Raw genomic sequence first — 17,572 nt, forward strand, 5'->3', positions numbered from 1 at the left:
CAAACATGATAACCATCAACATCCCGATAACCTTATAGAAGCTGCACAAACACCACTAATTGGATTCATCAAAAGATCTTCATCAAAGCATTGTTGGTAAAACCCTTACCGGTAACCAAAGGCTTACTAGAACAAATGATAGCATCTGAATCATCAAATCTTGAACCAACTGAATGTGATACACATCAGGAGCACATGAATAACCAATCTAAACCAATTCCACAAGCCAGAACATATTCAGAGAATATCTCCAGATCAACACGATAATCCAACCACTCTACCTGAACTCGGTAGACATCAAAACAACTAGTGTTGACATCAATGACAAAAATCAATGGAATACATAATCAATTCCTCCAAATTGCCAACATTAAGCTCACCAGATTTGCTTTCTTTTATGGATCTAGAAGTGGGTATTTGTTATCATTTTGGAGCAAAACAGGCCTCACCATTGCGTTTGCAGTGTCTCAAAACCTACAAATTATTTGTTGTTTCATCAAAATTTGAGTTGATTTTTTGGGCAATTTTTCCTGTGGGCATAATTTTCTAAGCGATATTTGAAGGCCAACAAAATATTTGGTCACTTTGGAGTGAAATTAACCTTGCCATTGCATCCATAATGCCAAAAACCCCTAAGATCACCTATTAAATTATCAAAATGCATGATTGTAAAATTTTAGGCAACATTTTTGGCACATTTTTTTAGGTGAAAATTTTGTACATATTCGTATGGGCATACTAAATCTATTCCCCCTCTATGTCAACCATCTGCAGGAAAGTTTTTGGGGGTTTATTCAAAAGTTTTTGCAAATTTATTTGATAAACAAATGAGGCAAAATGTTTTGAAAAAGTCAATTTTTTTTGTAAAGGGGGCAAAGTTACACTGCCACGTAGGCAAGTACACCCTTGCACAGGCCTGCAATAACATGAAGTCAACACTTTTTTAGTGGCACTTCTATTTTTAGTAGCATCACTATATTTAGTGAGTCTTAAATTTCATGGAGAGAATCTTCTAAGGTAGTGGGGAATATTCCATTTTTGACCCAATTTGCTTTTTGACCTACTTGTTTTTTTTCTGCCATAACTCAGTCATATGGAGTCAAAATCAGGTAAACAAGATTTTGTCAGAAAGCTTGTTCTGACGCTAATCTAGTGGTGTAGGTTTGGATTGCTGAATTTGCTCCTTTTTTGTAACATGATATTGTTAGATCTTTTTTTCACTTTTGGGGCCATATCTTACACATCTGGACTTCATTTTTTGCAAATGAGTAGATGTTAGAAAGGTGTTTTAGTTCTCTATCCAGATCTGTTTCTATTTTTTATATAATTTTACCAAGTAGTTTTTAATTAGTTTTTTTTTCTTTCTTTATGGTTGATTACTTGGTCGTTTTGGCTCCTAGAAATGTTTTTTTTGCGTTGGATGACTTCCCTCAAGCTATTCTACATGTATTTCCAACACTTTTCCCTATTTGGACTTTTGAACATCCTTTTCATGCACTTCTTTGTTTGTAGATGCACTGAGATAAAGAGCCACTCTTGTGTATGGTTTTTGGGGATTTTTCACATTTTGTTGTGCCTTATTTTGTACATGCGTTCTATTATAAAGTGTCATGGGGGTTGTGTAGTGCCTTTTATTTTTCCATCACACCTTTATCTAGAGAGTGTACCTCCACAACAACATTGAATCCTAGATATTGTTGTCCCATGCACATGTGCATTGATTGCATACCCTTTTTTAGTTGCAAGTACTTTTTTGTGCACGTTCAGATGTTTGGTCTCCTTCGTGCAATAATTGGTGACACGTAGTTTCACTGAACTTGTCATCTCTCTCCATTTTTTCAGTGTTACGGGGGGCTTCTATTGTTGGTGCTAATGCTTCCTTGGTTTTTATTTGGAGTGAGCTACATTTTTAGTATTTGTTTCTATGTACTATCTATATGTAGTGGTTGTATTTCGATGTGAAAGGGTTTTTACCATATAGACATTCTTGAATTACAATTTTATTTTAAACACTTGTGGACTATGAAATGGAGTACTTTCATGGAGGTGAGCCAAGGGTGACCTAACTTCACACAAATTTGGTTTGAGGTAGAGATTATGGTAAAGGGTACATCTAAGCTTCTAGGTCCAACCTAAAAAATTAGGGTTATAGAGCCAATAGTGTGACAAGTGAAACCATTGAATGGACTTTAATCAAGACTTTAAATTTATCATAAGCGTCTTGATAAAATTCATATGTTGTAAGAATCTTTTCTATAATCTATAACCACATTTACCAGGCATATTGGATCAATGAGTACCCCAGGTGTGGGTTTGTCATTAATTTTAGCGGTGATGTATAGTGGTCCTTCAAGTGCATTGCATTGAATTATCCCATAGGGTGAATGTAATACTAGGTTCAAGCTAAGTTTTAGGTTTCTCTTGTTTAGGGAAAGGTTCAATCAGATTAACTAAATGTTTTTCTTGATTGGTTTGAGAATTCATGTTTATATAATAAAAATTGGCTCTACAAAATTTGTTGAATAGGAAGGTAACGGATTAGTGAAAATTTGCAAGTCTACAAATTTATTCCCTTTATCATCTACACCAAGAATTTGTATAATGTTAAAGTCAACAAGGTACTGGACTTCATGTCTTAGATGCATACATTGCTAGGTATCATGTCCTAGAGTACAATGATATTGACAAAAGGTCTTTGGGTCAAATGAAGGAGATAAATGTTTGGAAGTGTCTAAAAGATGGATGGGGGGAAGTTTATTTAGGTTTCTATTTAGTAATTGAAGTATAATTAAATGTTAGGACTCAAAACTCTTGAAAAATTATAAATTCTCTAGTCTAGAGAAATAATGGGGTATAATAGGAGTGGTGTAGCTACAACTTGTGTTTGAATGTTATTAGAAGAATCAACATTTATCTTAATAAAGTTTTTACTTTTTTTTATTAAATTCTCAATAATTTGAAGGAGCTACATCATATTGGTGAACTAGAGGCATGTACAAAGAACCTTCATATCGACTAACTAAAAATTGATAATCACGAAGGGTTGTGCACAAGTTTGTAAATGAAGGAAGTCTCATAAACAATATCTTGAATGATATAGGAAAGTGTTTTGCAAGAAGAGCACCCTCAAGATCAAAATCATTGTATAAAGTGGTAAAAGACACCACATGAGTTCTAGGGTCTCCTTTCTCATTGTATGTCTCAATATGTTGTGACATAGGAGTCTTTAGAATGATGAATATGGGCTAGTTGTTATGCTCCATCAAGGAACCCTCTAGGGTAAGAGATAAATACACATAAAAATGTTAGGAATCCCACAGATACTAAGAGGGGGGGTGAATCAATATCTAACCAATAATTAGAATTTCTTAACTTAAAACATGAAGAACATATTATAACAGTGTACCGGTATGCAAGAAATAATGTAATAAATAGAATTAAGAACATCCACATGAAAAGCACACCATAACACAAGGATTTAACGAGGAAACCCGATGTGGGAAAAACCTCAGTGGGATTTTTGACCCACAATATTCACTCACTGGCCAATAAGAGAATATTACTTACAATAGGGGTTTGCACATGCAAGAAGGCCAACTGCCTAGAGCTCACTGCTCAATGGGAAGTCTCACTGACTTACAATGTGGATTATACAAATCCAATATCTTGTACTGCTTTGCAATAGGATCTATAATGCCAGATCCAGTACCGGTTGTTGCTCTGCTTCTTACATAAATCCTTCAACCTATATTTCGCATAATAGGTCTGCTTTATATTTTTCTTTTTTGCTTTCACTCTTTCTACAAAATGTCTACAATGATCTCTTTTATATATAAGAGTCATTTTACAATTTGCCAAGTTGGCTTACAAAGTTTTTTATAATAATAAATAAAATGTAATATAACAAAATCATGTCGACCTCTGTGTCAATATACTTCCTTTCTTTGTGTCGGTGTCAGTGTCCTGAGTGTCGGTGTAGAGTGTGATCTATTGATGCCAGTGCACTAACTTGTCAGTGTAATCCCTTGCCAGTATAATGCCTTGCCGGTGCCATAGGATTGCAAGGTTGCCATCAATGACAAAACCTTCAATCACCTACAATGTCTCATTGGAGTGTGCATATGCCAACAAAGAATGCATACATTTGTTTTTTAAGTAATTAAGTGCTACACATGCATCATATATAATTTCAAGAGCTCAGGCCACAAGAAAATAACATCATGTTGGCATACAACATTGCACATGTTTAAGACTTAGCACAAGAAACATATATTGAATAGAAGGAAAGGCCTCCAAACACTTAAGGAGATGTCAACGAGATTCTTCGAGTCACACAAGATCCTCCCTAAAGTTACAAGATTTGATTTGATAAATAGGACCTTCTAGAAACTATAGTCCAATTTTGGCTTTATGCCTTAATTGCACTTATGGATTTGTTTTGAGGTGTTGAATCTTGTGTAGGTTTTTTTTATGGCATTGTTGTTGTCCATTTTTTGAGCTTTTCTTTCGGGTCTAGGTATTTCTTATTTGTCTCATTTAAGTTATGGTTTGTTTAATTCCCCATTTTATTTATTGTGAATTTTGGAAACTCTCATCTTGAGAGGAACCACATGGTTTTGGCTTTATCTCTCTTTTGAATACATGTTTGAGTCTTGGAGGGAATTTTAGAGTAAGTGCATTCTATATCCAAAAGGGTTAAACCCAAGGTAACTGGAGTTAAAGGATTAGATTTTGAGATTCTTAAGGAGTTATTTTTTCTTCCAAAATAGTAGAACCCAAACTCATATTCTCAACCGTTCAATGGCGGCCAAGAATGAAAATGTTTTAGTTCGAGCAACACTTATCAATGATGAACATCTAGGATCATGTATCATGGCAATAGTTGAAGTTAGGTAACAATAGATGGAGAACATGGAAACAGTGAAATCAATCAAGAACATACGATGAAAGCTAGAGTTCTAGATCTGGTTATGACCCTTTTATGTAGAAAAGCAGTTGTTTATATTTCCATCTCTCAAGAAGGATTTGGTATTTAATTATAGGGTTTTATTCATTATAATGTCATATTTTCTAATGATAGTATGACTGAGTTAAAGTTGTAAGATGAGGGGTTTTCTTTTCCATAGATTTTATTACTATGATCATAAGGCAATCATATGTATTCTGAAAAAGTATGAAATGCCACTCATCCAAGGAAGGCATAAGGCTAAGTGTTTTATCTCCAAGGATATAGTCACAAGAGCAACTACACTAGTGGATGAAGGGTTTCCTATTCATAGTGAGCCAAATTTGAGACACATAAGGCCAAACACAAAGATCTTCATGATAGTGCATGTACCAGTCATCAAAAGGATAGGGTATTCACAAGGAGAACATAAAATATAATGAGATCATACATGGTACATGTGAAATATGTACATCCAAAGCCTATAATATAGATGAAAGAACAATGCACTCAGAAAACACTGTCATGATAGGGTAATAGAAATCAAAGCCAAAGGGAATCCCAAAGAGAACCTTATAATAGTAGTAGCCCTATCCAACCCTTTGATGACGTGAACAACATAAGAGGCATGATGACAATCTATGTTTCAAATACATAGTTACAGAATCCATAGACCTAGGCAAAGATTTGGCTTCAAGAGGCTTCAAAGTAGTTGATGGTACATACAAGCTCAACAAAGAAGAATGCTATAGGCTTTTTGACTACTCACAACAAAAGATGAAGATCACTGATAGAAAAGAGGTACATTCCAGGTGGTAACAGTATGAACAAATCAACATCCAAGGAATCTGTCTACATATAGAAGACAAAAGGTCTCTGGATAGTGAGCCAACTAGAGGTGCAGTCAAAACTTGTTCTCGGATCAACTAAAAAGTGTGTGGACATGAACAAAGTTTCATCCCAAGAGGTATATTGTTTTATATCTCTATCAAATGATAAAGTCGCCATTTATAGCAGCTTATGCAAGAGACAATGCCAAAAATTATATGATAGTAAAAATACATTAGGACAACAAACTCATGGCTATGAAGAATGTTGGGATAGTAAGGACTATCAAAAAAGGAGCAGAAAATGTAGAAGAGTGATTGCATTTGAGATTTATAAATGATTATCCCCATTAACACTACCAAATACAGTGAGAAATAATATCATGTTGCCAGAGTAACAAGGGCATTGGAAAGAGTTCCTACAAGAGGATTTTTACAATCATCTCCAGTGATGTATATTAATCATAATGTGACTAAAGATAAAAGCCATGCATCACTGGTAAGGAAGATGCAATCTCTATTGCAACATATTCAGTGACTCAAAAAGAATCAAAAGATCCCAAGTTTGAAGATCAGTGAGAGTAATGGTAGACATACAGTGTTAATAATTAGTCACAAAGGGCTATGTTTCAGGTCAAGAGACAAAGTGATTGAACTAAATGGGTTGTCCTCAAACATTGAGAGCAATGCAATGCCATTTTGCAATGCCAATACACAATGATGACTTACTAAAATAGGGCTTCAGATAAAGACCTATACAAAGAACAGGGTACTGTTCATACATAGATAGAGCACTTAGACATTCCATGAGCAAATATTACAACTAAGAATTAGTTCTAAAATATGGAAGACTATCAACAACCATCTATTGGGAGGGCAGTCTTTATGCCTTAAAACACAATCCTCATAAACTATCAAAAATAGTAGGAAGGAGTAAAGGTCTAAGAACATGATGACAATACAGCTCATAATACTATCATAATCATGAAAAGATAGTATTCCTTGGAATGTAGATTTGTAGAGAATGCACTATCAAAAGACTCCAATGCTAGAAGATGTATCAATAAGAAGGCTTCCACCAATAAACAAACATAGTCATATAGCATTGAGTAGCAATGTAAAAGTACAAAGATAAGTTGGAACGATGAAGAAAGGCATATAAGCTATAATATACAATGAGATGCAATAAGCTAGTAGCTATTATTGATAGAGTAACAAAGCAATATAAGAGTCATCAGCTTGGGAGTGGTCTACAATATCAAGCAAAGAATAAGGAATAGATCATTTGTTATTCCTAATATAAAAGAGTGAGCTGCCAACTTAAGGGTTTCAGTACATATATTCTTTTAGTTGATAGCTAAGGAAAGTTCAAAATGGTTTCAGTTTCAAATTCAAGATAGTGTTATTAATTTAAATTTTAAATTTAAATTACTCATTATTGTAAGCCCAAATTTTCAAAATAAGTCAGAAGGGGCGACCAAAACAGAAATCCCACCTTTTAGGGGATTTTGAGGCCACATCAGTAGTCTGACCCTTGTTTTGAGGGCCCCAAAGTGTGACTCATCAACTAAGAGGATATTTGGAAGCATGGTCAACAAGTTTCCTTCAATTCCAACCTTGCTTTTGAGAGATTTTCAAATGAGCTTGCCTAGTAAGGACTGATTTCAAATTCACAACCAATTGGACCTAATTTTAGGGAAAGAAATAGCCAGCACACTAACGGGTTAGCCAGTCATGAAGACAAAAACGAGACAAAATTTCAAATTTTAAATTTCAGGAGTAACTTTCAATAAAAGGCAATTTCAATTCAATTTCTTAGTTAGTTCTTGTTTTTTTTCCTGTATGTACAACAGAGAATTGAGTCTTGTAACTCAAATTACTTGAGTTATTCTCTTATTTTTATATGTATTCAGTTGTTTTATTTATTGTAACCTTCAATACATGAAAATCAGAGTTTTTCCTATGTATTGCAGTCAACCTCTTTTCGAAAATTAATGAAGATCCATTGTTCATTCATATGTTCTTTCTTTTCATCATGGTTGTATGAAAATTTTAAGAGTACATTGTGATTTTATTTAAATCTTATGTTTTCTTCCTTCATCTTCATAATGTTTAGCAAGTAATGTTATGATTTGATTAGGTTATGTGTTTTTTTTCTTGCATTTTTAGTCAATTGTAGTTGTTTAATCTCATTCACCTTCGTACAAACTGAGAAGTTCAAAGCCTTCACATGAAATATTTATGATCAACATAATATAAACTAAGTTTTGAACATAAAAGGATCTGCATTAAGTCAAATTGTAGGTGAAATTTCAGTCATTTTCAAGATCAAATATTGTTGTATCACCTCTTGAGTAGCGTAGATTTTCATTTACTACAATCCTTCCACCTTGTTTCCCTATCAAAAATCAGTAATTTTAGGAAAATCCAAAGGGAACTATCCCTCTCTAGAGATCTACTTCTGTCATAGGGTACTCACAACCTGGAGGTATTCCCATGTGTCACAAGTTAGCTAAGTCTAGGCTTATCCAAGGTACAAGCTTTAGTGATAACAACTTTTGGCACATCCGGTGGGATGGTGAGCTAATTTTCAGTTCAGTCAAAAGGTCCATTTTTGTTGTTTTCGTCCATTTTTGTTGTGTTCTTGGTGTGAACAACAATATTCCTACCCACAAGGAGGAGAAAATTCACACCTATTGACTTTGAGCTCTTGGTAGGAGCATAACCAGTTCAATCAGCATATGAGAAGAGTGCAAACGAAGCAAAGTGTAGGTCCAATACAACATTCTCATCTTTCACCACCAAGAAGGAAGAAAAAGGCAGCACATTCAAGTGGGGTTGAGCATACTCTCCCCAATTCTTAGCCTTCCTTCACAACTTTTACCAATCCCTTATTTGCAACCTCCTCATCTCAAGCACAAACCAATCTTATAGTTCAACCTCCTATAAATCCAGTGGCCCATAAGCAGCCTCCAAGAATCCATCCTTTTGTACCTTTTAATCAAGGTAGCCCTTTAAATCTTGCCCAACATGATGAAATTTCAGCAGTAGCCCTTAAAAGACTTCCTTTCTTCATTGGAGAAGACCAAACTATGGTTGTTGAACACATAGGAGATGTGGCCTCCTTGTGTGGAGTTCATCACATCATAGAGGAAAATGTTGCAGTAAGGAATTTGGCAGCATCTTTTAAGGGAAAAGCTCTTCAATGGTTCAGATCTTACCGATTAACTCTATCTCTATATGGGATGAGTTAGGGGAACGTTTGAATAAACAATTTGAGGATAAATCAGACCATCTCTCTTTGGTGGAGAAACTCACTACCATCAAGAGAGATCCTCATGAGCAGATGATGGATTTTAACTTTTGCTTTCAAAATACTTGGAATAGAATTTTGATTGTGGTAAGACCATCTAATGATCATGCATTTTTGTACTATTTGAAAGCACTTAATAGTGACATTTCAATGATGATCTAGTCAATGGGTGGATACTCATTATCAACTGCTTTTGATATTGCAATAAGAGCTAAAAATAGTCTTATCCAAGCTAGAAAGATAGCTCCTAGACCTCCAATGCCAATTTCCCCTAAGACATGACCACCTATTCCTGAGAAAATCCCTGCTATAGTTGTTGTACCACCTTTTCCAGCCTCAAGTTATCAAGTTCCAGCTCAAGACAATGTTGTTCCAAGTTAGTCTCATGAGTTTGATGAGTTTAAACAAGAGATTAAAGGCATGATTCAGACCTTAGGTAACAAGTTGGTCAACCTAGAAAGGTAACAAAATCAAAATATCAGACCTTACCAAGATCGTTATCAGTCAAGTAGGCCTCCCAATCAAGTTGATCCTCAAGCACAAAGGTGAAATAACAACCAAAGGCCTTTTTAACCTTAGAATCCTAACATAGCCAACTCATAAAAGGAGTTAGTGCCTATCCAAAATAAATTGACTCAAGAATATGAATGGTGTTACCATGTAATCAACCTCACAACCAAGCTACTTGTCTAAATGGGATTCTCAATCAAACCCTTATGGCTCAAGGAAATGTTGTCATCCAAAAAATTTCAGTCCAATACAACAATGAACAACAGGCTCCACATCTTGATCAAAGTAATCAAGATGTTGCTTTGATGAATTGGCAAGGAGATGAGTTTTGTAGAGTCAACTATGCTACTCCTAATTAGTCTAATACCTCTATTGTAGAAAATGCAAGATCCAAGAAAATGGCAGTTGACCTTGGACAACAAGCTAATAAGAATAAGAATCAAGCCTCCATAAGCTAGCAAGTGGCCAATGTACCTCAAGCCACTCAAGGAATAAAAATATTAAGTAAAGAACAACCCAAAACTCAATCACAACCACAACAAACACAAGGTGAAACTATTGTTAGTAAGGGGCAACAAAAGGTGAGCTCAAGTTATTTCAATATTTTGGATTGCATGAAGAAGTATAATGTTAATATCTTCATGTGGGACTCTCTAGCTCTTCCAGGACAAAAGGATCAATTGTAGAATGTTCTCACATCCCTTAGTTTGTCTAATGAGCCTTCAAAAGAACATCCTAAGGTAGTTATTATTGATACTCCTCAAACTAATGAGGTGTAGTCCGAAGAAGTCAAACTAATGCCTCTTTATGTCACTCTAATTATTGGTCAACATTTAATCCATTACTATATGATAGACTCAGGGGTCGGCAACTCAGTCATGCCTAAGCAAATTGTTGACAAACTAGGATTGACTTATGAGCCTCTTACTAAGGGAGTAGTCTAGCTGGATGGTACAATAGTGAATACCATTGGAGTCATTAAAAACTTGGGTCTGACACTTCATACTTGCCCTAATTTTTCTATTCCTCGGGATATATATGTTATTGACCTCCCACCATATTTTGCCTTGTCTTTGAGTAGAGACTTCATGCTAAATTGGAGGGTTATTTGTCATATGATTGGTCTCACTTGTTCTTTAGAAGAAGATATGGTACGAAAGTGACTATGAAATCAGAACCATTGCCCAAAGATCACATTGAGACTTATGTTCCCAACCCTACAAATGCAAGTTCCTTTCTTTTCATGAGCAATACAAGGAGGAGCAACTTGTTGTTCCTGAGCCAAACACACTCATTTAAGGAATTCTAGACATCATTTGTGATAAATGAGCAACTAAGAACCATGAGATTGATCCTTTCAATCACATGGATGAAGTTGGTTTGGGTATATACATGATACATGAACAAGAGGACGTTGTCCCAAACTTGATTAAAGATGAAGAACAACAACAAGAGCAAAAAGATAATGAGGTTTGGAGCTTGTATTTTGATGGTTCTAGAACTAAAGTTGGTTCTGGAGGTGGAGCAGTGTTGGTTTCTCCTAAAGGTGGCAAATACTATTCAACATTTCATTTTGCTTTTAGCTATACTAACAATATAGAAAAGTATGAAGTACTTGTTCATGGATTGGAATGGGCAAGGAAGAAGAAGGTAAGGTGTTTGCAAGTGTTTGGGGATGACAAACTTGTTGTCAATCAAGTAACAAATATTAATGTCACAAAAAATGAGCTTTTGAAATTGTATAAGCATAAAATTTGGGACATTATTGAAGAGTTTAATGCATTTAATCCCTCAGCTATACCAAGAAATCGGGATAAACAAGCTGATAAATTGGCTACCATGGGAGTTGAGTTTGACATACCAGTTGAGGTAAAAATTGTTGATGTTCAATATTATGTTAAGGTATTTTTTAGACCTTCAGTTCCAGATAATAATGTGCATTGGCATTTTTGACAATGATGAGCATATTATAAATTTTTTGATTGAAGAGGTCGAGTTCTTAGCTGGAAATCGGAGAAAATTGTAGTAGCAGTATGATGATCAGATCATAGAATTGAAGATAAACAAACTTCCCAAAGGCTTGGTCACTCTTGAGTCCACTTTTAACTCGGATGATCAAGTTAGAAGAGACGATACCGACATGATGGTTAAAGAAGAATATTATCAGCTTGTGCTATGCTCAAATTCATCATTGTTAAATAGGAAATAAGGAAAATCAGAAATCCCTTAACTATCTAAGCAATTCGAATACAAACCAATGAAATAGATGCAAAATAGACTAAAATTAAACAATGTAAAACTCCTTATTATGCATCATGGCTTCCATTGTTTTTATCCTCTTTGTGGTATGGTGGCTCTCAGATATCACGTTGGCAACCTGCAAATGACACAAAGATTCCAAGTTCATGATTGTTGAAAATAGAGATTGAATACTCAATTTATAGATAATTGGAGAGGATTGATTGGAAGGTAGAACATATTGATCAAGAGGTGGAACTTAGGTGAGCTCACATGTTGATTGATAGCTGAACTGCTGATTTGGAGGTGAAACATAATAGATTGAATAGATTAAATGAGTTAACTGATTGTAAAAAAACTAACTGAAGGAAGAAAAAGAATGATTGGAGGATAATTGATTGATGACAAAGAAAGCTTTATTTAGAAAAAGCTAACTGGAAGATGAAAATAGAGATTGGAGAGATAAATGATTTAATTAATTAATTTAGCATGTGCTTGCACTTTGACTTAGATTTTCAATTTAATCTTTGGATGAGATTTATTCAAATATTTGAATTTATTTTAAATTCAATTTAGTATTTAAATATATTTATAACTTGACTTTGATTTTCAATTTGATTTTTGAAATCATGCACATGCGATTGAATTTAGAAGAAATTAGAAGAATTTGAAATTAAATGAAATTAGAATTTGGGGATTTGGAAATGGAATTAGAAGACTTAATTATCTAATTCAATAATTTAAAGAAACTATTTAATTATTTTAGAAATGGAATTTAATTAAATAATAAAGATTATTGAAATTAAAGGATTAAATCACAATTAATTAAATAATTAATATTTAATTAATATTTAGAAAAGGGTTAATGATTAATTGATTAGAGATAGAAATTGAAAATAGAATTTATTTAAATAATAAAGATTATTTAAATTGGAGAATTAATTCAAAAAAAATTTGAATAAAAAGGGTAAAAACTTTATTGAAAATTAGAAAAAAGCATTACACAGAGAACCAGAGCCCCGAGGCCCCAGAGAAAACAACCAACCCAACCACAAATCAACCAGCATCAAAACCATCCATGTCCTCAATGAAAATCTTTTGCTATTCCTAACAGTAGTCCCAGAGAGATGCTCCCAACCTTCCACTTTCCAATCACTATCATGATTTGAGGCCCACTTGGCCAAGCAGTCTGGCCCTCCATTCCATTCGCGAGGAATATGCATGAAGGACACCTGCTCCATTAAAGAGCTAATTTGGAGAATCTGTTGAGCAATCCCTCCCAACTACCACTGAATCCCACTCACCTTCTGCTCAGACAGCAAGTTAACAACAATTTGTGAATCTGATTCACAAATCACCTTCCTACAACCCAATGCCAAAGCCCACTCTAGTGCATAAAGAATCACAAAACCCTCCATAAAATTATTAGACTACCATCCTTTATGCACCGAAAAGAAGAAAACAAGCTCCCCCCTGCTATTCCTGCCAACACCCCCTACGCCAATAGGGCCTAGGTTACCCCTAGAAGAGCCATCAGTGTTAATCTTGATAAACTCATTCTGAGGGGGTATCCACCTTCCCACCCTTTGCACCTTCTTAATAGCCTGTCTACCTCTCTTGACACAAGCAGAGGTCAGAGATAACTCCTGCAATCCAAGCCTACTCACAATATCTGCCTCATCTCTACCCAGTGGGAAATTCACCTCACACTTAGCTTCCACTGTCTCTTGAATCATAACAGTGATCCTATTCCAAACTTGTTGAACAAACAATTTGGCCTCACAAAAAATCCTCCTATTCCTTTCAAGCCAGATCTGCCATAGAATGAAGATGGGCCCAATGTACCAAACAGTTTGAAGGAAAGAGGATGGAATAGGAGGTCTGCCCAAACGGCTCCAAAATTCCACCAGAGAATCTGCATGGACATAAGGATGCTTCCACACCCCCCACCAATAGTGCCAGATAAGCATAGAGAAGGGGCATCTGAAGAACAGATGAGAGGAATCTTCCTCTCCATTACCACACAAAACATAGATAGAAGGCCCCAAGAATCCCTGCTTGCGGATATTATGCCAAGTAAGACACCTATTCCAAGCTAAAGTCCAAGCAAAGCAGTTACACTTCAGCCAAGAAACATTATTCCACACCTATTTCCACCAGTTCACTTCTCTTCTATCAAGTATTCGGCTCATCAATTCCCAGTAACCACTAGCCATAGAAAAGATGCCCTTAGGATTTAGAGACCAAGCAAGCCCATCCCTACCCTTAAGAGAGCTACAGTGTCTATTCACCAAAATGCCCTGCAGCTCAGCACATTCTTCCTCCATCCCAACCACCGGCCACTCATTAGGATTCTTCCACCGCTCCAAATCTAGCTGACCGCACCTATAGACAACCTTAAAATCACTCACCCTTGACCATCCCACGTCGAAAAACCTCTAGCCCAGGTTTCCAAGGTTAGGAAATTGATCAAGGATGGGAGGGTATCCATCCCAAGAGTCATTCCAGAAAAGGACCTCTTCCCCCCTTCTGCAAATCCAAAAAAGCCCTGCCTTAATGAGAGAAGCCCCCCTCTTGAGCGTGTACTAGATCGATGAGCCCTTTCCTTCAAGCGGATATCTAGGGATTTCCTCCAATGGAATCCTCTGCATATATTTCTTGGCCAGAATCCTGGCTCAACCTCGATTCTGCTCAACACACCACCTCCAGTATAATTTAGCTGCAAGTGCCTCCCCAAATAGAATAGACTGCCTTAATCCAAGCCCCCCTGACTACTTCGGGCTACACACCAAGTCCCAATTTACCAGACTCCACTTGGAAGAGGAGAGATTTCTTGCCCATAATAATTGCCTAGCCAAAGAGTCCAAACCCTTCAAGAACCACTTAGGAGCCACCTAAAGCATACATCGATAGGTCGGCAGAGCCTGAACCACCGACTAAATCAGCTAAACCCTCCCCGCAAAGGATAATCATCTATGAGTCCAGTGATCAACCTTCGTTTGAAATTTATCCAAGATTCCCTACCATGACTCCCTAGGAGGGTTGCCAGGAGAGATAGGAATTCCTAAATAGGTCAAGGGCAGGGAGCCAATTTGGAATCTCAGTATAAAAGCAATCCTCCTTTGAATAGCTTCAGGAGTGTTGAAAAAGAGAATAGAAGACTTATCCTCATTAATCAACTGACCAGATGCCGCAAGATAAACATCCAAGACCTTACGCATATTCGAAGCTTCGTTGATCCGAGCTAGCCCCATAAGGGCTGTATCATCCACAAACTACAAGTGAGACTACAGTTTAAGTCATTACCCCAACTCCAACCTTGAATATTACCCAGGCCCACATTATGCTAAATCAACCTCCCCAGACCCTCAACAAGAAGAATGAATAAGGGGAGAGGGGATCCCCCTGACGGAGACCCCTAGAAGCACCAAACAACTCAGTATGGTCCCCATTGATAAGCACCAAGAAAGAGGTGGACGTAACACAACTCATAACCCACTGGATCCACTCGTCAGCAAAACCAAAAGCCCTAAGGATCTTCTGAAGGAAGGACCACTGAACTCTATCGTATGCCTTAGCCATATCCAACTTGATAAACATAGCCTTTTCCTTGGAGGTTGCCATAGAGTGAATGGTCTCTGTAGCAATGACCACCCCATCTAGAATTTGGCGGCCTTCCACAAACCCACTCTGCTCCTTTGAAATCACATTCCCCAAGCATTTCTTCAATCTATCTACTATCAGTTTAGAGATGATCTTATAAATCACATTGCAGAGAGAGATAGGGTGGAGCTGGCCTAACCGGTCCGCCCCTTCACACTTGGGGATTAAAGCAATGAAGGTCGCATTCAAAGCCCTAAGCATCTGCTTATTTCTCTGGGACTCCTCGACAACATCTAATAGATATAGCTTAATAATATCCTAGAACTCTTGAAAGAATTCAATCAGGAACCCATCTGGTCCAGGAGCCTTCCCTTTCCTCATGTGGAAGACAATCCTCTCAAGTTCTTCCATCAAGATAGGATGCAAAAGATGCTCATTCATTTCCCTCAAGAAAAGAGAAGGGATGCAAGCCAGAACTAGATTCTCCTCCATTGTTTCCCCCTGAGATTCTTCCTTAAAGAGGGACTAGAAAAATTGAAGAGACTCCCTAGACATCTCCTGCAAGGATAAGCACTGCTCACCTCTATCATTAACCAGAATAGGAATGGAATTTTCGTGTCTCCTTACTTTCACAGAGTTGAAGAAGAAAGCAGTATTCTTGTCCCCCTCCTTTAGCCAATCAATGTGAGCTCTCTGCTTTCAATAAATTTCTTCCCTAATCTCCCATTCCTCGACCACCTTGACAGCCTTGTCTTCCTCTCTAAGCAATTCCTCCGACAACCCATGCTCTCTGATTTCCTTGGTGATCTCATTCAACACAATTTGTGTAGATTTCTTCTCATGAAAGATGTTCCCAAACCCTTGATGGTTCCACTATTTAAGCTGACACTTAACAAATTGCAACTGCTTAGCAAAAGAGAACATGGCAGTGCCAAAGGCCAGCCTGCCTTTCCTCCACCAGTCCACGACAAGAACCTGCAAAGAGGGGTCCCGAAGCCACATAAGTTGAAATTTGAATGAAGGTGAGTGGGCAACCCAAGCCGAAGATGAAACCAACTTGATGGGCCAATGATCCAACTCACTCCAATCAAGAATCTCAAAAGTTGTGGACCACCCCCTGCCAATCCAAAAGCAAGAAACTAGAAAACGATCCAACCATTCAGCAATCCAATTCTCTCCCACCCTCCTGTTGTTCCAAGTGAACAAGCCATTCCTAGGCTTGATGTCAACTAGCTGCAGTAGGGAGATACTATCCTGGAAAAGGACAGAAGAAGGTTCCAACTACATTACACCCCCCTTCTTCTCACTCAACTCTAGAATGGCATTGAAGTCTCCTACCATAATCCAAGGATGAAAAGGGGCCAACCTTCGCATACCAGCAACATGAGACCATAAGTTTTGCTTACCCTGAAGATCAGTGGGAGCATAGATATTTTAAAACAAGATGAATTCCCTAGTCTCGAGACTAGATAGAACCCTGAATAATGAGGATCTGGAGGCGGCCCACCAGATAGGGTGGAGCCTTAAAGGGTTCCAAAGATAGGCCACTCCTCTCGAGGGACTAGCTGCCCCAACACACTGACACTCGCCTCACCCCCACAGCTTTGGCACAAGACCCATCATACTCTCCACTGAAAGTTTAGTTTCTTGCAAGAAAAGGACATTAGGTGAATGATTCCTAATCAAATCCCGAACAACTTTTTGTCTAGGGCCGCTGTTCAAGCCCCTTACATTCCATGAGAGTACAATCATTTGGAAGGGTTGGAAAAGTGAGAATCCAAAGTCTTTACTGACCCTGACTCAACCAAATTCTCTCCTATCATTTTGATTTTATCCAAATCCTTCTTTTTGCCAGCCTTTGAGATTTTTTCTATAGCACTTTTCTTAATATCTTTCTGATGAAGACCCGGGTGAACAGAAGACTTACTAGTCTTAGCTCCAGCCGGTTCCAATTTTAGAGCTATCGAGGACCCCTCCCCCCCACCCAAATTCACCTCTGAACTAGGAATGAGTCCCAACTCGGCCCCTATAGCCTGCTCCATCTCCATTTGTTGGCTTCTGATCACTATCAAGGCCTAGGAAAAGTCCTCCATAACTCTTTCCGGAGCCCCCCCTGAAGCCCCCTGATCTAAAGGG

Source organism: Cryptomeria japonica, chromosome 6 (genome assembly GCF_030272615.1).
Source record: "Cryptomeria japonica chromosome 6, Sugi_1.0, whole genome shotgun sequence".
NCBI lineage: Eukaryota > Viridiplantae > Streptophyta > Pinopsida > Cupressales > Cupressaceae > Cryptomeria > Cryptomeria japonica.